At 40.5% G+C, this 23,460-nt stretch overlaps 1 protein-coding gene across 1 annotated transcript in view; it reads right to left on the bottom strand.

Annotated features, from left to right (window-relative positions):
• Window positions 1–23,460, bottom strand: part of tet2 (tet methylcytosine dioxygenase 2) — a 59,363-nt gene that overhangs the window by 27,414 nt on the left and 8,489 nt on the right.

The raw sequence follows: 23,460 nt of genomic DNA on the forward strand, positions 1-23,460 counted from the left end.
TATTATGGTGTGTGTATATATATATGTGTGTGTGTGTGTGTATATATATATATGTGTGTGTATGTGTGTATATATATGTGTGTATATATATATGTGTGTATATATATGTGTGTATATATATATATGTGTGTATATATATGTGTGTATATATATATATGTGTGTGTATGTGTGTATATATATGTGTGTATATATATATGTGTGTGTATGTGTGTATATATATGTGTGTATATATATATATGTGTGTGTATGTGTGTATATATATGTGTGTATATATATATATGTGTGTATATATATGTGTGTATATATATATGTGTGTATATATATGTGTGTATATATATGTGTGTGTATGTGTGTATATATATATATGTGTGTATATATATATGTGTGTATATATATGTGTGTATATATATATATGTGTGTGTATGTGTGTATATATATGTGTGTATATATATATATGTGTGTGTATGTGTGTATATATATATATGTGTGTGTATGTGTGTATATATATGTGTGTATATATATATATGTGTGTGTATGTGTGTATATATATGTGTGTATATATATATATGTGTGTGTATGTGTGTATATATATGTATATATGTGTGTGTATGTGTGTGTCTGTGTGTATCCTTTGCATCCGTCTGTCTGCAGGAGATGATGGTGTTGCGTCCAGTTTGTTTTTTGTTTTTTTGTTTGTTTGTTTGTTTTTTATACACCTTTTGTTGGGAAAGTGTCGTGACACGGACCCACAACAGGGGGCGTTAAAGAACGGACAATGGATAAGCCAAAAAGTAACAATTTAATGTTGTGAAGCACACAACGAAGTACAGACAATAACAATAGTGCGGAATGTCAATCATACACAAGGTGGCGTGTGGCAGGCTCGAAGATAGAAGACGTCTGGTGATAGAAGAGCCGGAACCCACACAGCTTCCACCACCAACGGATCTGAAGAACACCGGAGCCGCCAAGCCCTGCGCCCCAGGTGGCCACCGTCTTCAGCAGTCAGACCCGGTACTGCTGGCAGAGAACAGAACAGTTTGATGAGTGTGAGTACGCACACTCAGTAATCCCACAGTCTGTGTTCAGTTAGGAGGGAGCACCTCCACCTCCAATCACACACTCGTGCAGCTCCTGTTTAACCACTTATCTGGTTTGGGGTGTGAGGCGAAGCCGTCGCAGTCCACACCAAACGCCAATACCGCAGAATAAGGACGCCGTCACAGGGAAACGGCTGCAAATGAGATCAGACTATTACACAAGGTTTTAGATTCAGCAGAGAAGTCACCTGTATGGTAGATGATTTCTCGGCGGGGAGGTGGAGTTGCAGTCCGGCTTTTATGGAGGTTGACGTAGATGAGTGACAGCTGGTGGTGATGATGACAGCTGTCACTCCACGCCCTCTCGTGCTTGAAGCCCGCACTCCAAGCAGGGCGCCATCTGGTGGTGGTGGGCCAGCAGTACCTCCTCTTCAGCGGCCCACACAACACCTTTTCAATTCCATTAAAATTCATTTCATTTATATAGCGCCAGATAACAACAAAGCTGCCTCAAGGTGCTTCACACAAGTAAGGTCATATATAAAATCACGTATGTAGTCCCTGGGGAAAAAATGACAATGTGGCAAACTAGTGGATACCATTTCCTCACCCCGTGCGCCTGCTGTCTTGTTTTGTCAGTTCCCTAGGTGAATCAGTAACTACCTTAAGTCAGGAGGGGAACCCTGACGCTAAGCTGCTTTCAGGGTCGCTCCGTTCCTGCGACCACTCCAGGGTTTGTAAAGTACTGAGCGGAGCCAAGCAGCTTGCCACAGTTGGATACACCCACACTTGACAACAAAAAAAATCTTTGCAAACCCAGAACAAAGCCAGAGATCCCAGCTGAGTGTGTGTGTGTGTGTGTGTGTGCGCGCGTGCATACAAAGATGTACACACACAGATTGACCACGCTTCAATGCAGGTGGAATATTGGCTGCAGCTTCTCTTGAATATGTGTGTGAACACAAACATGGTTGCCATAAGTAGCACAGTGTGATTCAGTGTAGCTGCTCAGCAGAACTTGTGATATTTTTGTTCTATTTTTGATTTCTTTCTCTGTTGGAAACAAGCCCGGTTTGTATCAGGTTCTGAAGTCACTAAACTTGGCACGAGCTGACTTCACACTGAGGCGTCCTTTGCCTGTCGAAGTCGATGACTTTACCTCTTAATCTGCTGTGTTTGATTTTCCTTTCCTCTCTCCCAGTCTCACCTCCATGTCTCTATGTTCTAATTGCAGTTGAGGTTCCTCTCATTTATTTGCCAATCAGGTTCTGCACTAGTCTTCACTCTTTTAGCATGTGAACACTTATAGAGTCACTAACTTTGCTGACTATTGCTGCTGCAGAACTCCAGCTAGACATTGCCCATAGGCATTGTTTCTAAAGATGGTTTGTTATTTTAGTGCTTCTGAACCTCGGGCAAGCAGGATAAAAGATTTAGGGGTTAATGCACAAGCACATGTTAGCAATGCACATCTACAGTGCATAGCTTTCCATTTAGAAAGTGCATGAAACTTAAAATTGACTGCAGGTGTGAGTGTGTGTGAATGTGTTTGTCTACTTGTGGCCCTACAAGAGACTAAGAGACTCTCACCCATTGACTACTGGGAAAGGTTCGCCCCCCCCATGACCCTTAATTTTGAATAAGTGTGTATAGGAACATGGAAAATGGTTGCATTTAATAAGTTGTATATTTTGGGCGTAAAGTGAAACATTACGAGATTTTAAGACCAGCAACTAGTCCGGTGCTGTCCAAAGGGTGGACTCTAGTGAGAGGGTTTCTGTCAATTTAAAGCGGGACTCTTCAACTCCAGTCCTCGAGGGCTGGTGTCCTGCACCTTTTAGATGTGTCCCTGGTCCAACACACCTGAATCAAACTTGAATTACCTCCTCAGGATGCAGTCAAGTTCTCCATAGTGCTGCTAATGACCTCGTTAATCGACTCAGGTGTCAGGAGTTGAATAGCCCTGATTTAAAGGATGTACCTCAATATGTCTAAGCATGTGACCAGCCACCAAAGCTCCCTGAGGTGAAGCAATAAGGTGATGTTTTTCCATGATTGTTGACTTTTGTTTCATTTAAAGGTTGTTTTCAGTTCATTTCTGTTGTGTGTACAAGCAGGGTGTATACTGTGCTTCGTGAACCTGCCTATGTAAAGCTTAGCAGAATATTGTGCCAAAGAAACTCTACTCTCCACTTTGGATGAGGATTTTGGCGTGTTATAGTGTGGTGTTTTCTGCTTCATCATGATAGAAATGCACCAGCACTGCACCTAACCACACCTCATTTTAAGTCCAACACACCAGCGGGTGCCCAGATTGAGAACAACTGCACCCACGATTTAAAAAAATGTGGCCGCTGGGTGTGAAAATAACTGCACTGATTGGATGCAGAATTGACATTGGCACTGGTTGGAACTAAGGCTTTTGTTGTGACTGTTATTGTAAAACCAATGTGCAAGAAGTGAACAACCGCTCTGATCATCCTTTTATTCGTTATAGAGAACAGGAATGAGCCGTAGGACACTGCTGGTTACTGCAAGCTTGTTTCTTCCTGCAGCATGGTTTGTCTTTAACACTAGTGCAGAAATGGTAAAGTGATGTAGACTCACACTGTTTTATGTCCAGAAGGAGACAGTGAAATCTGAGACCTGTCATGGTGACCAGGGCCTATTTGGTGCGACTGTGTGTGTGACCCTTTGTGGCGATCACATCAAACAACAGATGCTAGAACAGAACACAGAGATCTTGTAAGAAGAAAATGAGTTATGTACAAAAGGCCTGTAAATCAAACACAAACATGCTGCACTGCATTGCTGTTTCACAGAAGAATCTTAAGAATGAGTCACAATCTCAAGTGTACATTTCCTGTTCGGTACAGTGCCCATTTATATTTTCCTGTTTAAAAGATAAGAACATGGAGCAAGCACCCACTTTAGAGACTGTAAATTTTAAAGGAGCTATTTCAGTATAATCGGTTTGCCTAACAATTATTACACATTATTTCACTTAATTGGTCCTTTCCAATAATCCTGCATACATAGGCCTGCACAAGTTTGAACTGCGGAGGATTGAAGGAAAGAGGAATGCCAATTTCTGTAAAATTGTTACAAGATTCATACTTGAGTGTAGACACATCAACATGCAAATAAAAGCCCTAATTTCAAGATGTTCAAAATTTAGCAACAACAGCATGGGGCAGTTTGTGTACGGGTTACTATATGGACTAACAAGGATTAAAAGGTGTGTGTGGTGCAGACGAGGCTGCAAAAACGGCCATTATCCGAGCGCCTGGCAACTACGAGGCATCTGAGAGGCTATTTTTGGAGCTGCTCAGCCCTCTTGTGCACACAATTCCACCTGCTCTGTGCGCTGGACCCTGCATGTAAAATAATTACTTGGTAGCGGATTAATCATTTTCTATCAAACCTTGGACATTGAAAACACTTCTGATCACTTCTGGAATCACAGAAGACTGTTTCATCTGGATGCTTTTTTCCCCTCTCCTGCTCCATGAGGAATGTATTTTGGAACAGCTTAAAGGTAACTATTTTTAATGTTTTTATAGTATGGTAAAACAGTTGCATGTTCATTCCTAGTTGTAAAGGTATGTCTATGATAGATTTAATATCTTGTTAATAGATCAGATTGAGCTCCACTGTGTGCGCGCACTGACACTATGACTCGTGCTCAAACCGAGGATTTAGGCACAACGCCAGCTCACAAAAGAGTGATTTTGCAGTCAATAACGGACAAACACAAGGTTAAAAGTTGGATCACGGTGTCAAAGTTTATGTCCAGGAACACAGAATGAGAGCGCGCAGAGTGATTTTGCAGACATAACACAAAGTTAAAAGTTGGATTATGGTGACTGTAAGCCGTGGAAGAAATAAATAAATCATTTTTTATGTAAGTGATCCACAGTTGCGGCAGCGGGTGTATATACGAGGTCTATTAGATAAGAAACCGACACTTTTTTTTTAACTATATGGATTTGAATGACGTGCGATTACACCAATCATGCTTGAACCCTCGTGCGCATGCGTGAGTTTTTTCACGCGTGTCGGTGACATCATTTCCCTGTGGGCAGTCCTTGAGTGAGATGTGGTCCTGCCCTCTCGGCTGAATTCCTTTGTTTCACACGCAGCTCGAGAGGGCGCGCGTTGCTTTATCAAAATTTTTTCTGGACCTGTGAGGAATATCCGAGTGGACACTATTCGAGAAATTCAGCTGGTTTTCAGTGAAAAGTTTAACGGCTGATGAGAGATTATGGGGTGTTTCTGTCACTGTAACGACTTCCCACGGAGCGGGACGTCGCGCAGCGCTTCCAGGCGCCGTCGTCGGCCTGTTTCAACCTGAAAACATCCTAATTTAAGGCTTAATTCACCCAGGACGTCGTGAGAGAACAGAGGAGATTCAGAAGAGGCCGGCATGAGGACTTTATGCGGACATTCCACTGTTTTTAAGGACATTTTGTAATGAAAGACGTGCGCGCAAATTCGCCGAGTCGTCCTGTGTGCGCCGCGACAGGAAAAACACCTCCGTGTTGAAAACCATTTGTAAAATTCAGGCGGCTTTGTAAAATTCAGGCGGCTTTTGATGGCTTTCAACAAGTGAGTAACTGAGAAATTGTTTAACAGCTTGGGCATGTTCCAACTTGCCCGTTAAGGTTTCCAACGGAGGTGTTTTTCCTGTCGCGACCCCCCGCGGTCGGGTCCGGCCCGACATGCGACTCTGCCTGCACGTTCTTTCATTACAAAATGTCCGTTAACAATGGAATGTCCGAATAAACTCCTCATGCCGACTTCTTCTGAAAGTTCTCTGTTCTCTGACGACTTACTGGGTCAACAGAGCCTGAAATGTGGAAGTTTTCAACTTGAAACGGCGAGACGCTGCCGCCTCGAAGCGCAGATCGCCGTCAGGCGCCGTGGGCCATCCTTAAAGCGACACATACAGACCAAAATCTCTCATCAGCCGTTAAAATTTTTACCGAAAACCAGCTGAATTTATCGAATGGTGTCCACTCAGTTGTGCCTTACAGTTTTGAAAAATTTTTTATCAAACAAAGCAGCAGTCTCTGAGCCATTCCTAACCAATGAAAAAATCGACGAGAGGGTGGGCCACTCCTCGCTCAAAGACTGCCCACAGGCGAATGACGTAACCGACAGGTGTAAAAAAAACTCTTGCATGCCCACGAGGGTTCAAGCATGTCTGATGTAATCACACGTGATTCAAATCCGTATGGTTTTTGAAAAAAATAATAAGGTCGGATATTTTTCTAATAGACCTCGTAATTAAAGCAGCTACCTCATTCTGGTGTCTTTTTTGTGGTCACAGAGAGCTGGATGAATGAACAGAACTGCTGCATTTGACCCTGGAGGGGTGGAGGGTTGGACCAAACCCATGCCTAAAGATGCACCACCATCACGTTATGGCGCTACATGGATCATATGTGGTGACACAAACCACTCAAGGCTGGACGGGGCTCAAATGACAGGTCAGTCGTGGCTCACTAGAGGCTGATTGATACCTGCCACATGCGAGGTACAGAGAGACACATAGAGGCGCCTTAGTAGTGGTTACGTGACGGCTTAAAACGTGGATCATTCTTCAAATAATCGCTGACACACCCATGCATGGCTCATTATTCATGGCTTATTATTCAGTGGGACCAAGGCTTTACAGTCTTTCTGAAATGAGACAACTAGCCCACAAGGTACTTTGCAATTACATCATTAGCTTTTCTTACGCCTAATCCCTGTTGCCTGGCAACCTTGACAGCTGGATATGACAAGCCAGGATAGTTGGCATAACCCGTAGTGTAGGAATAATTTTCCATACTTATTTATACTTCTAAATATTACTTATTTACAATTGTACATGTAGTGGCAAAAGGTGCATTATTTATTTATTTATTTATTCACCAACCATTATCTTAGGCAGGAAATAAATTGCTCAATGACTCATTGCGTTGTTGGTCTGTGAAGGATAGACCTATTGGGACCATGGAATTGATGGAGTACTACTGTTAACAGCAGACCCTGACAGGGTCATGCACTAAAGGTAGGAACTGTGGCTCAGGAGAAGAACAGCCACACGGACAAAGATACAACTGGTTACTCAATGCTCCAACATCAGTAGAAGGAACCTGTTGTAAGATAATAATAAGACACAACTGAGGAGCCAGTCAGGTTGAGCCAATCGACAAGCACTTGTGAGATGATAATCATTTCTAGATTAGACACACTCAACCCCTGGACTTCAATCCTGAGGCTCACTGGCATAGTTCCATCAGAAGAGATGGTTGTTCACCATCCCCACTGCCAACATCACAGAGACCAATGCAGCCATATAATAGCAACAGTATTTGTTGAGATCCTTGGTTATAACATCAAGAGCATAAGCCACAGACAATTACTCCCCCCAGGACAAGTAGGCTGGAAGCTAAGATGAGGGATCGCTAGACAGACATTAGCCATCGAACAGCAGTACAAAATGGAGTGAGGGATAGGTCCTGGTTGAAAACAAAGTACAAGTTTTCCTAGCTCTGTTGGAAAGGCTGAGGAGACCTACTTGGAGACAGAGGCCAAGAGGATAAATGGCTTCTTCTGAGAACCACCATACAGAGTGTACTCACACCTACTAGGAAACAATGGCCCAACAACAGACCCGCCCAGACCTGTGACTGAATGATACTGGGAAAGAAAAAATAAATGTGGGAAAGTAGACATCCCAAAACACCAGTGCCCAGTGGCTGATGGACCTGAAACATACCATGAGAACCAGTCATTGCACCAAGGCAGATATCCAAAACACGTCTCAAGCATGAAGGCGTGCGCAACATCAGGACCTGACATGATCCACACCTACTGGTTCAAGAACTTAACGGCACTCCGTCACCCTCTGGCCGCACAAATGAACAAGCTGCTAGCATCAGGTTGCCGCTCTTGCTGGCCAACACAGGTCAGGACAATACTGATCATGAAGGATCCCCACAAGGGTACATCGTACAATACCCTGCCTCCTATAACATGCAAGCTCCCTTGCAACCAAGTTGAGCAGGCATGAGTCAATACATGCGCAAAGCTCAGAAAGGCATCCGAAACAACACCAGAGGATCAAAACACCAGGTCCTGATTAACAGATATCAGGCATGGTTCTCATTTGTTTCAGTGGTGGAACATAACATCTTGTGAGGTAGGATCCATTACACAAGTACAGAAAAGTTGTATTTTCAGCATGTGTCTTAATGTTTTTGAAATGTGTGCTGCTGTGATTTTATGACCAAATAAAGCCGCGGTTCTTGAACTTTGAGCATTGTATACAGGTACAATCAGTTATGGTAAATGACTGGAAATCAAGAAACAAAAATATTTAGTGGTCTAAGTCCCCCCCCCCTCGGCTTAGTGTAGTAAAATGAAAACCAAATATATAATTCAATGTAATCTGGAGTAAAGGCCCTCATTGGAATCTCACCGAGGAAATTGCGCTCCTCTCACTTCTGGTGAAACAAGAATGTGGGTGTGAGCTCCAAATGGATTGTGAAGTAATTTATTGCATATGTTAATGCATTTCTGTCAAGTGCTTTATGTTTCGCCTTAAATTGACACCGATGTCAGGATGCTGGCATACAAGTCCTTCAACTGCACACCAAGAACAACTTGGTGATTAAGAAATTTATGCAAAGGCACCTTTGTGATTTTTCCTGTCGGCTGGAAGATTTTGACCAAGAACCCTCTTGTCACAAGCCTGCCTCTCTAATCTCCAGGCCTCCACCTCCCAAAGTAAGAGATAACATATTTATAAACTATCTGCCTTCTGGCTGCACACATGAGAAATGTTACCCTTCATACCCCACCCGCTAGCGTAATTGAGTCAGATGACGCGTATTTTGCTTGGCTATTAATCCGCCAGTTCTATAAAATGTAGATGTTGCTACTGTCAAACCACGTGGTCTCTGATGGGACTTTTACAACTTCACATTCCAGTTGCCAAAGTAAACAACCAGGAAGTAGGTCAAAAACAAACGACAACAACAAAAAAAGACACGGTGCTTGAAGAATTCAACACAGACACCTTATGTGTTTGACACCGAGTTGTGCAAAGAAAAATTAATTATTTGTGTTTCAGTAATACCATAATATATGGCTGTGTGTGGCCTCAACTAGGGCTGCAACTAGCAGTTGTTTTCACAATTGATTATTCAAGAAAACAATCAGGAGTCATCATCTTCAACCACTTATCCGGGATCGGCTCGCAGGGGCAACAGCTCCAGCAGGGAACTCAAGACTTCCCTTTCCAGGGCCACATTAACCACCTCAGACTGATGGGGATAATGTCTCCACCTAGTACAGGGTCTCCAGATGGACGTGCCTGGAACACCTCCACAGGGAGGCACCCAGGGGGGCATCCTTACCAGATGCCCAAACCACCACAGCTGGCTCCTTTCAATGCGAAGCAGCAGTTTCTCATCTTATCTCTAAGGGAGAACTCAGCCACCCACCTTAGGAAGCACATTTCAGCCACTTGTAGCCGCGATCTAGTTCTTTCGGTCATGATGCAACCCTCATGACCATAGGTGAGAGTAGGAACGAAGACTGACCAATAGATCGAGAGCTTCGCCTTTTGGCTCAGCTCCCTTTTTGTCTCAACAGTACGGTAGAATCAATGCAATACCGCCCCTGCTGCACCGAACCTCCGGCCAGTCTCGTGCTCCATTGTCCCCTCACTCATGAACAAGACCCCGAGGACTTGTGCACAACAATCCGTCAAAAAAAAAAAAAGTTTTGTCCACCGACCAAAAATATTCAGTTTACTGCCAGAGAGGATTAAAGAAAATAACATAACCCAGAAATTATTCACATTTAAGAAGGTGAAATCAGAAAACTCAAAATGATTAATTATCAAAGTAGTTAACAATTAATTTAATAGTCTATTAATAATCAATAAATCTTTGCAACTGCCGTCTTGACATTTGTCCAAAGTGGAACAACCTTGTCTAACACACAACCCATCCATCATGTTTAATCCTTGAGTTTGCCCTATTAAGCTCATCCAAGGTCAAATGTCATGCAACCAGTAGAAAAGTGATACATGATCAGGTTCATAGGTATTTGGACAGTGACCTTCTTTGTTTCTATATATATATATATATATATATATATATATATATATATATTCCTCTCCACAATACAAAGAAGCTGAAAAGAAACCATCAAGATGTTCTTGTAATACAGACTTTCAGCTGTAATTCAAGAGGTTTAACAGAATTATTGCTCTAACAATTTAGAAAGTACACCCATATTTATACACAGTTCTTCCATTTTCAGAGACCATGAGTAATGGTGCAAACTATAAGAATTATTGTGTACACATCATCACTTGTACAGCCAATACAATTTTCTTTCTACAATTTACACAACAGATACCATTCCCAAGTACTTGGTGTTAGATATGGATGGACACTCTTTAATTAAACTTCATTTTATCTTTAGGCAGGTACAAACTTCATGTGTTAGAACGTTTGGCAGTGTTGAGTTCAGCTGGACTGTTGATGTTAAAATTCCAGTTAAACAAGAAGTTAAACAAGCAGCTGTTTGAATTTACTTGCACGTCTGCTCGTGAACCTGCAGTATTATGGTATGCTGGAAGCAACCAAGATGGAACTGTACACACACTTTGTGTACCCAGTGACAGCTTATGATATTAAATATCTTGAGGAAATTAAAAATGCATTTTAATGGTTGTTGAGAATCTGGCTTCTTTAAATCTTGTCCTATGAAATTTAAAATGCTTTTTGTGTTGGCCTCTGTCAAACGGCAGCTGAGTTAACGGAGACTTCACTGCCACTGGCAGCACACTCAACACTTACGTTATTTGTGGGAAGTAAACAAAGCGTGGGAGGTTATTAATCAAAACATGGGAATGTAATAGCAGTTTGTGCCTTTGATGTGGTAAAATGTTGCTTTGATTTATGTGTATTATACAAATAATGAATGTTTATGAGTTCAATGGTACGAATATTTCATGAGGTGAAAGATGAATTAAATATTTGTTTCATTGAAAGAATGAAAAAACATTCATTATTTGTTTTATATTGTATAACAGCGAAAATAAATCCTTGTCATTTGATATTTTATTAATTTATAAACAACACAAAAGGGACTTACATTTTGGTGTGTGTCACTGGTGCTTAACAGTTCAACACAAGCTTTAAATAGGAGTTCAAAATTGTTCTCAGTAGTCCGTGATGCCGTCCACTGACTTTGTGTACCGACTTCTGTCTGCTTTCGTCACTCCAGTGAAAAATTGCATCAGGAATTTGTCCAGCTTTTCATCCTAACTTCATCCTGACATCTCTTCGTGCTTCCAGATGGCTAATGGCGTGGTGGATTTGTTTTGCTTTTGTGTGTCTGTGTTAGAAGAACTAATAGCGTCAAGTAGCTCCTTCAAATCGTCGTCCGCCAGCAAAACAAACTCCACCCCCGATAGTGTGAGCATACGCAGTGGTCGGGGCGTGCAATAGCACATTTCATATAGCACCAAAATTGCACTCAAAAAGAACTATTGCACAGTAAATAAAACACAAGGGCAAAGGTCATGTGACATAAAAGCCAAGACAAGGATCCACTCAGCCGTTATGTAATTCTTATTATATAACGGCTTTCACCTCATGAAATATTCATACCATTGAACTCGTAAACATTCATTATTTGTATATTATGATACAGCCAGTGTGCTCCATGTCACTATGTTCAGTCAGTCATATGATGTTTAACTTGTAAGTGATATTACTTCATTTATACTGGCCTGATTGTCACCAAACTTGGTGTAAGTGTTGCACATACTGACCCCAAGAAGCCTATTGATTTTGAGGTAAAAAAAAAAAAAAAAAAAAAAAAAAATCAATTTCACTGAAGTGCACTTTGTAAAAATTCTTTTGAGCATAATAACTTTTTTTGTAACTGCTTGATTGTCACCTCACTGGGTATGGGTGTTAGGTATATTAACCCCAAGAAGCCTATTGACTTTGGCGTCAAAGGTCAAGGTCACTGCACTGGAGCATACTTTGTAAAGTGCAGTAACGTCTTCCCTAGCTGCTTGATTGTCACCAAATTTAATATGCATGTTAGGAATGGTGACCCCAACAAGCCTGTTGATTTTGGGGTCAAAGGACAAAATCACTGAACTGTACTTTTATGGCCTTCTATAGTTTACCCTAGGCACTGTGCGCCAATGTAGACTATGTGCTTCTTCTCTCTATGGCCACTCCTAGACTGCATATACTGATATAAAATGTGCATTACATATACCTGGTTTACAAAAACACTACATATTGTGCATTAAAAGGTGGCAGCGTTTTGTGTCATTGTACTACAGATTTGTGCTAAGACTATTAGCGGCACTTCAAACACTACATGAATGGAGGTCCTCTGTTAGCAGTGTGACTCGTGCTGGCTTCACCAGTGACACAAAAAGGCGCTACATGAGGAGGGAACCCGACAGCCAAAACCACAGATCTCAAATTGCTGTCAGGTAGAACTGTGCAGCTTCCTGTTGACGCTCTCTGTCGCCTAATCAGCACGCTATGGCGTAATGACTGCTGCCTCACACGACAGCCTGGAGCAACAGATATGTTTTTCTGTCCCTTCCTCCCCCCTTGATCGTTGAACACTAAAAATGCAACTATGCAAACAGACTGTTCAGAAATTTGGGCGTGCTGACTGAGTGGCTTCTTTTATTCTTGTAAACATGTTGCACAAATGCTTTTAAATCATAAAGTTGGGTAATATTAGTTCTCTTCTCTTTAACAGTGTTGTCTCGTATGTAGGGCATTCTACACAGCGTATTGATTTTGTCTTTAAGTCTTTCACTTGAAGAATGCAGAGGACGCACACTTCTGTTTGTAATTTCTTCCCTTGAGAGCTTCCTCCTCCCCCTCTGCAGAAAAAAGGAGATCTGTACCATCGACATTGTTCTTTATGTATAACACAAACCAGATGTGGCCGAGTTGTGGAGATTCCCTCTGCGATCTTTCTCCTTCTCTTTTTGTCTCATTGCCCTTTTGGGGCATTTTCACATGTCCTACCCTTCTGTATGTCATTGAATCAAGTCAAATTTGGATCTTTCAACATTATTTTTTCAAGGGGAGGTAATAGTTCCAAACCCAAGAAAGTAGAAATGTACAAAAGAAATAAATATGGTCCTTCACAGAGCTGGTGCTCTGTGAAGGATTATTTAATCATTTATACAGATCCACTTTGTACAGCAGGATATGGAGAAATTCTAAGCGGAGATACAGCTCACAGAAAAGACTTGTTCCTCCTAATATTTTTAATTTTTTTTAAGCATAATGTGACACAGTATGTAACCTTGAGGGGTATTTTAGTCCACATTCAAATATAATGTCTCAGAGCCTTTGGCCATCTTGATTAATCTTTCAGCCAGTAACTCACGTCACTACATCCACCACACCACGGAACTGCTCCAAGTACCAGATAGTAACCATCTAAGCAGTCAACCAGTCTGTTCCTGCCTCCTGAATGCAGTGGCGGGCACAGTTCTACTAATCCGCTAACCACTAATTAGCATAACTTACTTTTTCGTTAGTGGATTTGCTTTTAAGATAATTTTGAAAACCATCAGTGGATTAATTAGCTTCTGCTAAATTTATTTCCGCTAACTTTGTTTGCTGGCATAGTGAGTAAGACCGAACAGACAAAAACGTTTGTTAACCCTAAAACCAAACATTAATTCCTGTCAGTTGCATATTTTGCAAAGCCAGGCTTCCATAAGGAACTCTGCCCTCTCCCAGCAGAAGGGGATAGGCCAGCTACCGCTGGAAAAAACAACAAAAAAAAAACCTAAATGTCATTTACTTTCAACATACAGCAGCTGAAACAGTGGCACAAGTGATAAATTGCGACGTCGTTTTCACTCATGGCCACAACATATCTCTTCAGAAAACTAACTACATTCCTTGAACTATAAAAACACAACAAATCCATAACACTAACACTCCTAAACCAACATGTACTACAAATAATAATAATAAAAAACCAACAAACCCCAAACTCCCATAATGCATTGCTGCAATGCATTATGATCGACAGTGTGTCTGCTTTAAAAGACAGTGTGTACATGCAAACCTTTACTTTAAGTGAAAAGATTATAAAGCTTATTTATGGAGTTAAACTTGTCTCATTAATACCTGCAAAGGCACAGAGGGTGATCTGCAAATAGTCCTTTATTGGCATACGTGTTTTGTGTTCTACAAACACAAATTTTTGATTTGAAAATGTTAAATGGACTGCATTTATATAGTGCTTTTCCATCTGCATCAGACGCTCAAAGTGCTTTACGCATCAATGCTTCACTTACAAGGCGCCCACTACGCACCGGGAGCAACTAGGGGATTAAGGACCTTGCCCAAGGGCCCTTAGTGATTTTCCGTTCAGGTTGGAATTTGAACCGAGGTCTCAAGCCCAATGCCTTAACCACTAGACCATCACCTCCCCTATGTTTGTTGTAACTTGTGTTGGTTTTTACAAATAGATGTGTATTTGTAAATACATAATTATTTTTCCATTTGTAAAATAAAAGGTATTTGCCAGTGATACACCTCCCTTTTTTGGTTTGGTTTTTTGTTTTCCCTGCAAATCCCTGCAAAACGTGTGAGAAACTGTAGCAACTAAAAGGCAAAACCACCAAATAGAAACAATTAGGTAAAAGTTTGACCTTCTGAAAATTAGGGATAGCATGATACAGTAACATGTTTTCATGTCCGATACAATGCCTGTATGTATACTGGAACCTTCAATATCTGCTGATACCGATACCAATCCGATACCTTCCTCTTCATTTTAAAACAACTAATCTGTTAATTAATACATTTGTCTTGGTGTACTTTGTTAACCTAGCATTATAACCAAACATCAGGTCAAACTGTGAAACAAATATTCTACTTTGAGCCGTGTTCTTTTCCGTTTAATCCCAAATAGCAAATCGGGGGTGTCTTGAAGCATCATAACATCTTTGTCAATCTTGATCAAACTTTGTATACATAGTGGTTATGGCCATCATCAGCACCAAATATGAAATCAGGATCCAATTTTTGAACTGTTAAAAAATTGAATCCCGATCTCCAAAGTCATTGATAGTACTTGGTAACTTTGGGGTATGTATAGTCTTCAGGGCTTCAATCCTGTTTGAACTTTTTAAAATGGGGTATAAGTAGAGACTATGGCTTGAAACTTGTTTGATAGTTATGTACTTTTGTGGATCATGGGTGATCATAGTAAAATGGTTCTCTGTTAGATGTGCAATAGAAGAGTTGGATCGCATTTAATTTTTTAAATTTCCATTATCCAAGCCAGTAATTTTGGCCAATATCGGGCCCAAACCAATCCAAAATATCACTTTGCGCACCCCTCTTGAAAATCATATGTAGTAAAAAATAAAATTTGAAATAACTCATTTGATTGACTACACATTTCTTGTTGAAATAAAGTGGTCATGAGTGGTCATTTACTTAACAAATGAATTGTTTTGTCACATGAAACTGGACAAAACTATGTTTCAAGGGTTTTAGCCATTTGTATAGTTTCAACTGTAGCTAAAAAGTAGCTGTTCCAGGTGGGGCATAGAGCCAAAGACCTTTGCCAAAGGAGACAAGTTGAAAAGCCAAATTTGAACACTGTGATAAGTTAAGTAGTACTTATTTGTAAAAATGGTTAGTCCTTGAGGAAGGTGTTTTGAAAATGTTTCTAACAAGTCTTTGCTAGGTGCTTATGTTTACAATTAAGATAAGTCCAAGAACCTGTCTAACTTCATACTGAGAGGATCATCAAGGCAGTGCGCTGGCTGCTGGTGTGAACCTCATTTAAACAAAAATAAATTACTGTATGATTCTGGAATTGTGGTTTTATAGTCTTTTTAATAAGCTAGATTGTATGTATTTAATAAATGTTGCCGGTTGAATGTCAGTATCACATACGGACTGTGACACAACACCCGTTGGTCCTCCTCTCTTTGTGTGCTTCAGAGTCGGTAGCACGCTTGAGTACTTTTAGTGTTTGCTTGTTTGATTTGGTTTAGTTCAGGCTGTCAATCAAACTTGTGCCAAACAACTGCTCCAAGACCACAAGCATGATGTCAGTCTTTAGTATCAAGTTGATCCATGATGTGTTGCGTTTTCATTTTCAGAAGCGCAAATGACCCAAATGTGGCAAAAGGTTGATTCTCATGGAATAAGCAATGACCCACCCAGTCTCATGGCAGTTTGTGGCGGCATTACAAAAAGTCAGTGGGGCACAGTTCTGCTAATCCACTAACTGCTAATTAGCGAAGCTAACTTTTTCGTTAGTGGATTAGCTTTATGGCTAACTTTGAAAACCATCAGTGGACCACTTATCTTCCCCTAAGTTTCGTTCTGCTAACATTGTTTTTGCTGACAATGAATAAAGCTTAACAGTCAAAAACATCTGTAAAACCTGTTGTGTGTTTTACAATAATCAGGCCACTATCCTTCACCAGCAGAAGGGGCAGACCAGCTACCAGCTGCTACTGCAAAGAAGACAAAGAAAGAAAATAAAAGCTATTTACTTTCAACATGCATTGACTCAGACAGTGGGCAGGAGACAGGAATCGCAAAGCATTTTTCACTTATGGTTTAATTTAAAAACAACTAATTCCAGACAGTTTTGTACATTAATGGCAAGTCTGTTATTTTAACAAAGGGAAAATATGATATCACACATATCTTTTAAAGTAATGTGCTAATTCTGAAGGTTTGAGCTTTAACAGACACACATTCCAAAAGGCATTATGGGAAATTCAAATTATCTCCACTCATCACTTCCTGCCGCCGCCGCCCCCCACCCCCGTCAAAATGCATAGAACACTGCCATTTACTGGATGGGAGTGTGATTAGCCCAATATATTTGTGAATCTCAAACACAGTTTTATGTTCAGAATGTCTCAAAATAAGTGGATCACCAATCACACGCATTGTAAAAACCAACACACAAGTTACAGTAACTTTACAGGGGGTGGCAGACATAATTACATAATTTACAGGGGTGTCAGACACTGTCTTTATGCATAGGAAAATATTAGTGAATGATGTGTTACCATTCCATGTTGTGGGTATGTCAATCATTAAAAAGAAATGTGTTTTGTTGATATGAGGACAATTTTGTTAATTCAACAGCAACTTTTGTGAAAAATTGGCATGTTTTGTTGTTTGTTTCAGTTTCACGACTGTATATCATTTTAAAGTACCTCAATTCGCTCTTTTGAGAATACCACACACAAATTACAGTTGGTATTCACACTCCCATCCAGTAGATGGCAGTGTTCTATGCTTTTTGATGGGGAGGGGGAGAGTAGGAGGAAGTGATGAGTGGAGATCATTTGAATTTCCCATAATGCCTTTTGCCATATGTGTCTGTTAAAGCTCAAAGCTTCAGAATTAGCACATTACTTTAAAAGATATGTGCGATATCATATTTTTACTTTGTAAAAGTGACAGTTCCCATTAATGTCAATAAACTGTCTGGAATTAGTTGTTTTTAAATGAAACCACAAGTCAAAAGTGCTTTGTGATTCATGTCTCCTGCACGCTGTCTGAGTCAATGCATGTTGAAAGCAAATTATTTTTTTTGCAGGTTTTTAAATAGTAGTGGGCTGTGTGTATAAAGACAGAAGCGCTGGCTTGTTGTTTGTTTTTGGTTTGTGATTGCCTTTGAATTTATCCAGCTGTAATTGCAGTGTTTAAACTTGAAACTGGCTTAGCCAACAGCATACCGAGTCAATGCTAAAAGTTAGCGGTTAGCTCTAGCTTCTGCTTAATTTTTTAACGGTTTATTGGTTTAGTGTTATAAAAGTTAATTTTTCAGTTAATGGATTAGCTGTTATCTAAGCTAATGCTTTGATTAGCTGTGCCCACCACTGTGAAAAGTACATTAATCTATGGGTTCTTGACAGGGGCACGAAAATGAGGCTGTTTTCGTAACAGGAACACAAATTCATTTCGTGATGAGTGCAGAAAATGTAGGGTGACGGGGGGTTTGGGGGGTTATGGTTAGGGTTTGGGGAGAGTAGACACATACGCTATGGTTATGGTTAGAGTTAAGGAGAAGAGTAGGATTATAAATAGCAAAATAGAAAACTTGTGTCATGAAAATCGGGCGCTTTTTGTGACGGTGGCACAAAATAAACATGAGACTAGGCTGCAATGCCCTACAACCGTGGCTTCTGTACAGTTTGTCCTGGATCAAATCTAAGTTGTGGCCCCCCTGTTCATTCATCTTATTTCCTTGTGGGTTTCAGGATGCAGAGGACAAGGATTATAAAATATGTTTAAAAGCCATAAGGTCTTGCCCTGAGGAATGCCTGACAATCTGATGAGGACATGTATGGTTTTGTCAAGTCTGCTTTCAAAGGGTGAGGCTAGGTGGCTTACAGTACCTTAACAGTACCTTAATACAGGTAAACCATGTTAACACAACACTTTGGGGTCTTCATTTGGAGGTTGTTGGACTAGTTAGGGTATAACTTTTTCATATTTTATGAATACTGCTCATCTTCACTGCTAGCTTTGTTTTTGGATTGTGGCATTGAATGTTTGATCAGTGTTTGGTGAGTGGGTATGCGGTAAAACACATTTAACATCACGCCAAAGACGTTTTGTCAGATTGCAAACTATGAATAACAGTCCAGCAGCTTTTGTTGCAGTGGGGCAAACCCCGCCTCCGTACATATCTCATACAACTAGTTCAGCAAGTATTCTTAGTCAAGTGCAAGTGAACACACAGTAGCAGTTAAGTGTGTTGTGCTACATTTATGCTTTAATCAGACATAGCAAATCAGAATTTTTGCATTTTTACTTACAAAGTCTTAATGGAACTTTGCACAGGTTTAAGATACAGTAACCTTAAAATTTGACTAATATTGATAAGACCATATCAGTGATTAACAGCAGAGGTTAAACTTAAATCTTCTCTGTGGTGCTTTTCAGATCCACTGTTATTAATAGTAAAGTACATTGATTTACAAAGTGAATCAGGAATCCTGACTTCTACACCAGATGAGACCTGGTTTCATAAATCTACCTGTCTTGGATTTTTCCAGTTTAATCAGTTGAAGCTGAGCAATTCTCAGCACTGCAAGAAACTCTGTGCAAATATTCCACGAAGAGTCAACATCTTCGTCTGTGCATCAAGTTTCATCACACGTAGGGTCTAATTAAGAAAAACGGTCTTGAGCGTACAGGCTAGGTGACCCCTGACCCCTCACAATGCTGGACTTTTTCCTAACTGACCCAACTGTCAGAATATCTGACTAACTTGATGAACTGTGCCCCATGCAAAGATAATTTCTTTCAGAGTGCACGGTAACCATGACAACCATCTTATGAGAAGCCCAAAGCCCATCTGGTCTAAACATTACCCCAGCATGACTGAGTGCAAGCTACTTCACTGTGCTGTGCACATGTGCTTTATGCATTGATTTTGGCGGCCGGTCAGCAGTGCCACATATTCACAGACATACATGTGCGCTTGTGCACATTTGATGCTGTTGCCAGCATTTGTAACTCTGGTCTGGCTTTTCAGTGTTGCAATAATAAAGAATTATTATTCTTCTATTGACCTTTTAAATCAGACATAAGATGGAAAAATCATCCATAAATCCAAATGATGAGCAAGGATTGATTCGACTTTCTTCAGTTCACTTCCAACTTATATGTCTTGGCATGCCATCAACTCACTGCATTTTTTTTTTTTCAAATATTTCCTTTCTGTTTGCCTGATCCAAATGCAAACCAGTTTCCAATTAAACAGGAAGCAGAGATGACAAGTAAACAGGCATCCATCATTTGGGGAATTAAAAGGGGCATAACATGGTAGTGAGAGAATTTCTAATCGGCTTGGTAGTATCTCGGGCATGGAAGCTCACCTATAACCTATAGGGACAATTAAAAAAAATTGAATTGCACACTTTTAAACAGGGAAATTGATACATTGATCGGTCTTTTGTACCATTGTATAACCCAACCCAGTCTCATAGCAGTTCAAATTCAAATGTATTAATTTATATAGCCCCAAATCACAAGGTTACCCCAAGGCTCTTCACATGACATAATTAAAAAAACACACACACAAAATAGATTAAAAACTAAAAACATAAAAAAGAGCAAAACCATAAAAAGTAAAAAGAATAAAAGGGGAGGTGATGGTCTAGTGGTTAAGGTGTTGGGCTTGAGTCCAGAAGATCATGGGTTCAAATCACTGACTGACTGGAAAATCACTAAGGGCCCTTGGGCAAGGCCTTTAATCCCCTATTGCTTCCGGTGTGTAGTGAGCGCCTTGTATGGCAGCACCCTGACTTCGGGGTGAATTGTAAAGCGCTTTGAGCGTCTGATGCAGATGGAAAAGCGCTATATAAATGCAGTCTGTTTATTTACCAATAAAAACACACAATATACTAACTATAAAACAGGGAGAACAAATGAGTCTTAAATCTCGACTTAAAAGTCTCCACAGAATCTGACTGCCTTATTTGTGCAGGAAGATTGTTCCAAAGAGCAGGGGCATGATAAGAAAAAGCTCTGTGACCCGCACCCTAGGAACACAAAGAAGTACTGCACCCTATGAATGCAGGACCCAAGCCGGTACATAGGGCTCAACCAGGTCAGCCAGGTAGGGCAGTGCCAGCCCATGAACAATTTCATAGGCCAGTAACAGAACCTTAAAATCCGATCTAGCAGAGACAGGAAGCCAGAGAAGGGAAGCCAAAATGGGTGTTATGTGGTCAAACTTTCTGCTTCGTGTCAAAAGTCTGGCAGCAGCATTTTGAACCTGCTGAAGACCCCTAATGCTCAACTAAGGCAAACCAGAGACCCACTCATCCGCATTTTAACCGTAAAAGCCATATGCTGTTTAGCTTTGGTATCATTTAGTTCCTCTTTCGTCCCTTTTGTGCTCTTGCTTCGCGGGCTATTCAGTGTTAAAGCTGTTTCGTCCACCTTTTTCTCAACAAATTGTGACTTTTTTACTTTTTTCCCTTCGTTTAGGAATCCTCGTGTGCTGTGTGACTGGGCCATTACCAGCGCATGGACTTTTTTTTTTACTTTTACCAATTCAAGTTTTCTTAATTATTAAATACTAGCTCTCTATTTGTAGTCTTACTGTACTGATGAAATTGTGAAAAGAATAAAAAAAAACTCAGTAAATTCAAACCCTAGAATCTGCAAGGTCCTCAGATAGTTGCTTGAAGTACACTAGTATATAGTGTCGTAAGTGTTGTAATGATGATTGGAACATATACATTGCATCATACGAGCAACAAGTACATTGTATCGTATGGAGAATAAAAGCTTAGAGGTGAACACACCTCTCATTTTTGAGTAGAATTTATGTAAATCCTTTGAGTGAAGGATATTTTCTGTACTTTCTGGTTTCAGCAGTAGGAATTAAGATTCTCTGACACCTCAACAACTCAGGAAGCGTATTTTTCATAGAATATGTTGCTTGTTCTCACTTGGATAAATTATGAAAATAAGATGGCGCTTTCAAAAATTATGTCATTTTTCACCCCTGTAGCAAGAATGTTTTCTCTCATGTCAAACAGCACGCCCATGCAACTGTCATGGTTCGGTTGTATGACAGGTGTAATGCATTTATATATATATATATATATATATATATATATATATATATATATATATGAGGCTTGATTCCATGAAAGCTGGAGCTAAAATCAAGATTTTAATCTTTCCAGTGTAAATACTGCATTTGTGGCTGCAATTCAGTATGATCGCTGTCGATGAGTGAACACAGTAATACACCAGCTGCTACACGCATGCATTCCACTTTGGAAATCCAATATTGAGTTTGGGCCACTTGAAGCCCTCAGAAGTTGTTAGAGATGTTATTCAAAGCCTTTGGTAGGGTTATGCTTCTAAGTGACATTTGGAACCAGCTGTCTGTCTTGTGCAAACAACATACAGAAATGAAGCCAAACATTTCTTGAAAGAGCAAAGCTTCTATTTCTGACAGCCATTTAAGAGCTACTACCAGCAGCGCTTGTTTAGATCCATCAAACACTCTTTTCAGATATTATTGTAATTTTTAAACCTAAAGATGAAATTCAGTTAGCCTTGGAAGGACGACTACCATATTTCTTCTTTGATCCATATCTCACCAGGCCTTTGGATCCTTTTGAGGTTATGAGACACCTGGGAAGTTCATATGGCATCATGAAGTTACTAAACAGAATTGTTTGGTGATGCCAATACATTTGCAGGAGAACAAAGGTCAAAGTGTTCAGGGTCCTGGTGCTTCCTGTCTTACTGTATGGTTGTAGGACTTGGCTGTGAGCCATTAACCTAAGGAGAAGACTGGGCGTCTTTAATAGTAGGTCTTTTTAGAGGATCCTTGAGTACTGCTTGGTTAGGGTGACTCAGATGAGGATTTGCCTTGTGAGGGAATGTCAGCCATGTGGCCCTGTTCTCTGGGCATGATCCAGCACAGAGGTACCTAAGAGCTGAGGATCCTGGTGGTCGGAGAAAACCAAGGGGATACCCATATTTCACCTGTCTGTGGTTGATAAATGATTACTTTTGAGACATGGGGATGGACCATTTGTCTTCCAGGGTGGTTGCCATGCAGGACTCAAGGTGAGTCCATAGTGTGGTGAATGTGGCAATGTGTAGCACCAGAGCACGATCCCAGACCTTTCCCAACTGTAAAAGAAGACTTTATCCAGCAAACCACTCTGGTCAGACCTCAAATACTGTAGCTTATATTAACTGCAACATTCTGACTTTTATAGCCTGGTTGTCATGGCTACCAGCCTTTTAGTTGAACTGCAATAGCCTATTTTGAGATTGAGTCACATTTTGATATTTGCAAGGCATTTTTGCACACTCTATTTTCCATCAATCACTGCAGACGGAAAAACCATCAATGTCTTTTACCTTGTTTGTCAAGAACATTAGTCATATTTCATTGTTACGTTCATGTACGAGGTTTATGTGGCGCCTTAATTTACTGTGAACCTGTTTTCCCCCAATAAATAAGTCTTGATACAAAGATGACCCACTTTTGTTTTGGGGGAAGTGAATGCTTCCTTGCATGAGATCCACAACAGAGAAGTAGCGCAACACAAAAGAAGGTAAAATACACCTTCCCCAGTCTGTGATGTCACTGTGCATGAAAGTTCCTGCACAGTTTGCAGTCAGATGAATTTCCTCACTCGGCGTTATTGAAGGCTTCAGCTTAATGGTGTGGGACCAACATGCGACCAGAAGCAGTTTTCAGCATTTCCATGTTTTCGATCACAAATGCGGGTTTGGCTTGTGGCTCTCTGTTTTTCTTTTCGTCTTATTGTCACCGAATATGCAACGATATCATTGAAGAAGA

The sequence above is a fragment of the Thalassophryne amazonica genome, chromosome 15, assembly GCF_902500255.1.
Source record: "Thalassophryne amazonica chromosome 15, fThaAma1.1, whole genome shotgun sequence".
Classification (NCBI taxonomy): Eukaryota; Metazoa; Chordata; class Actinopteri; order Batrachoidiformes; family Batrachoididae; genus Thalassophryne; species Thalassophryne amazonica.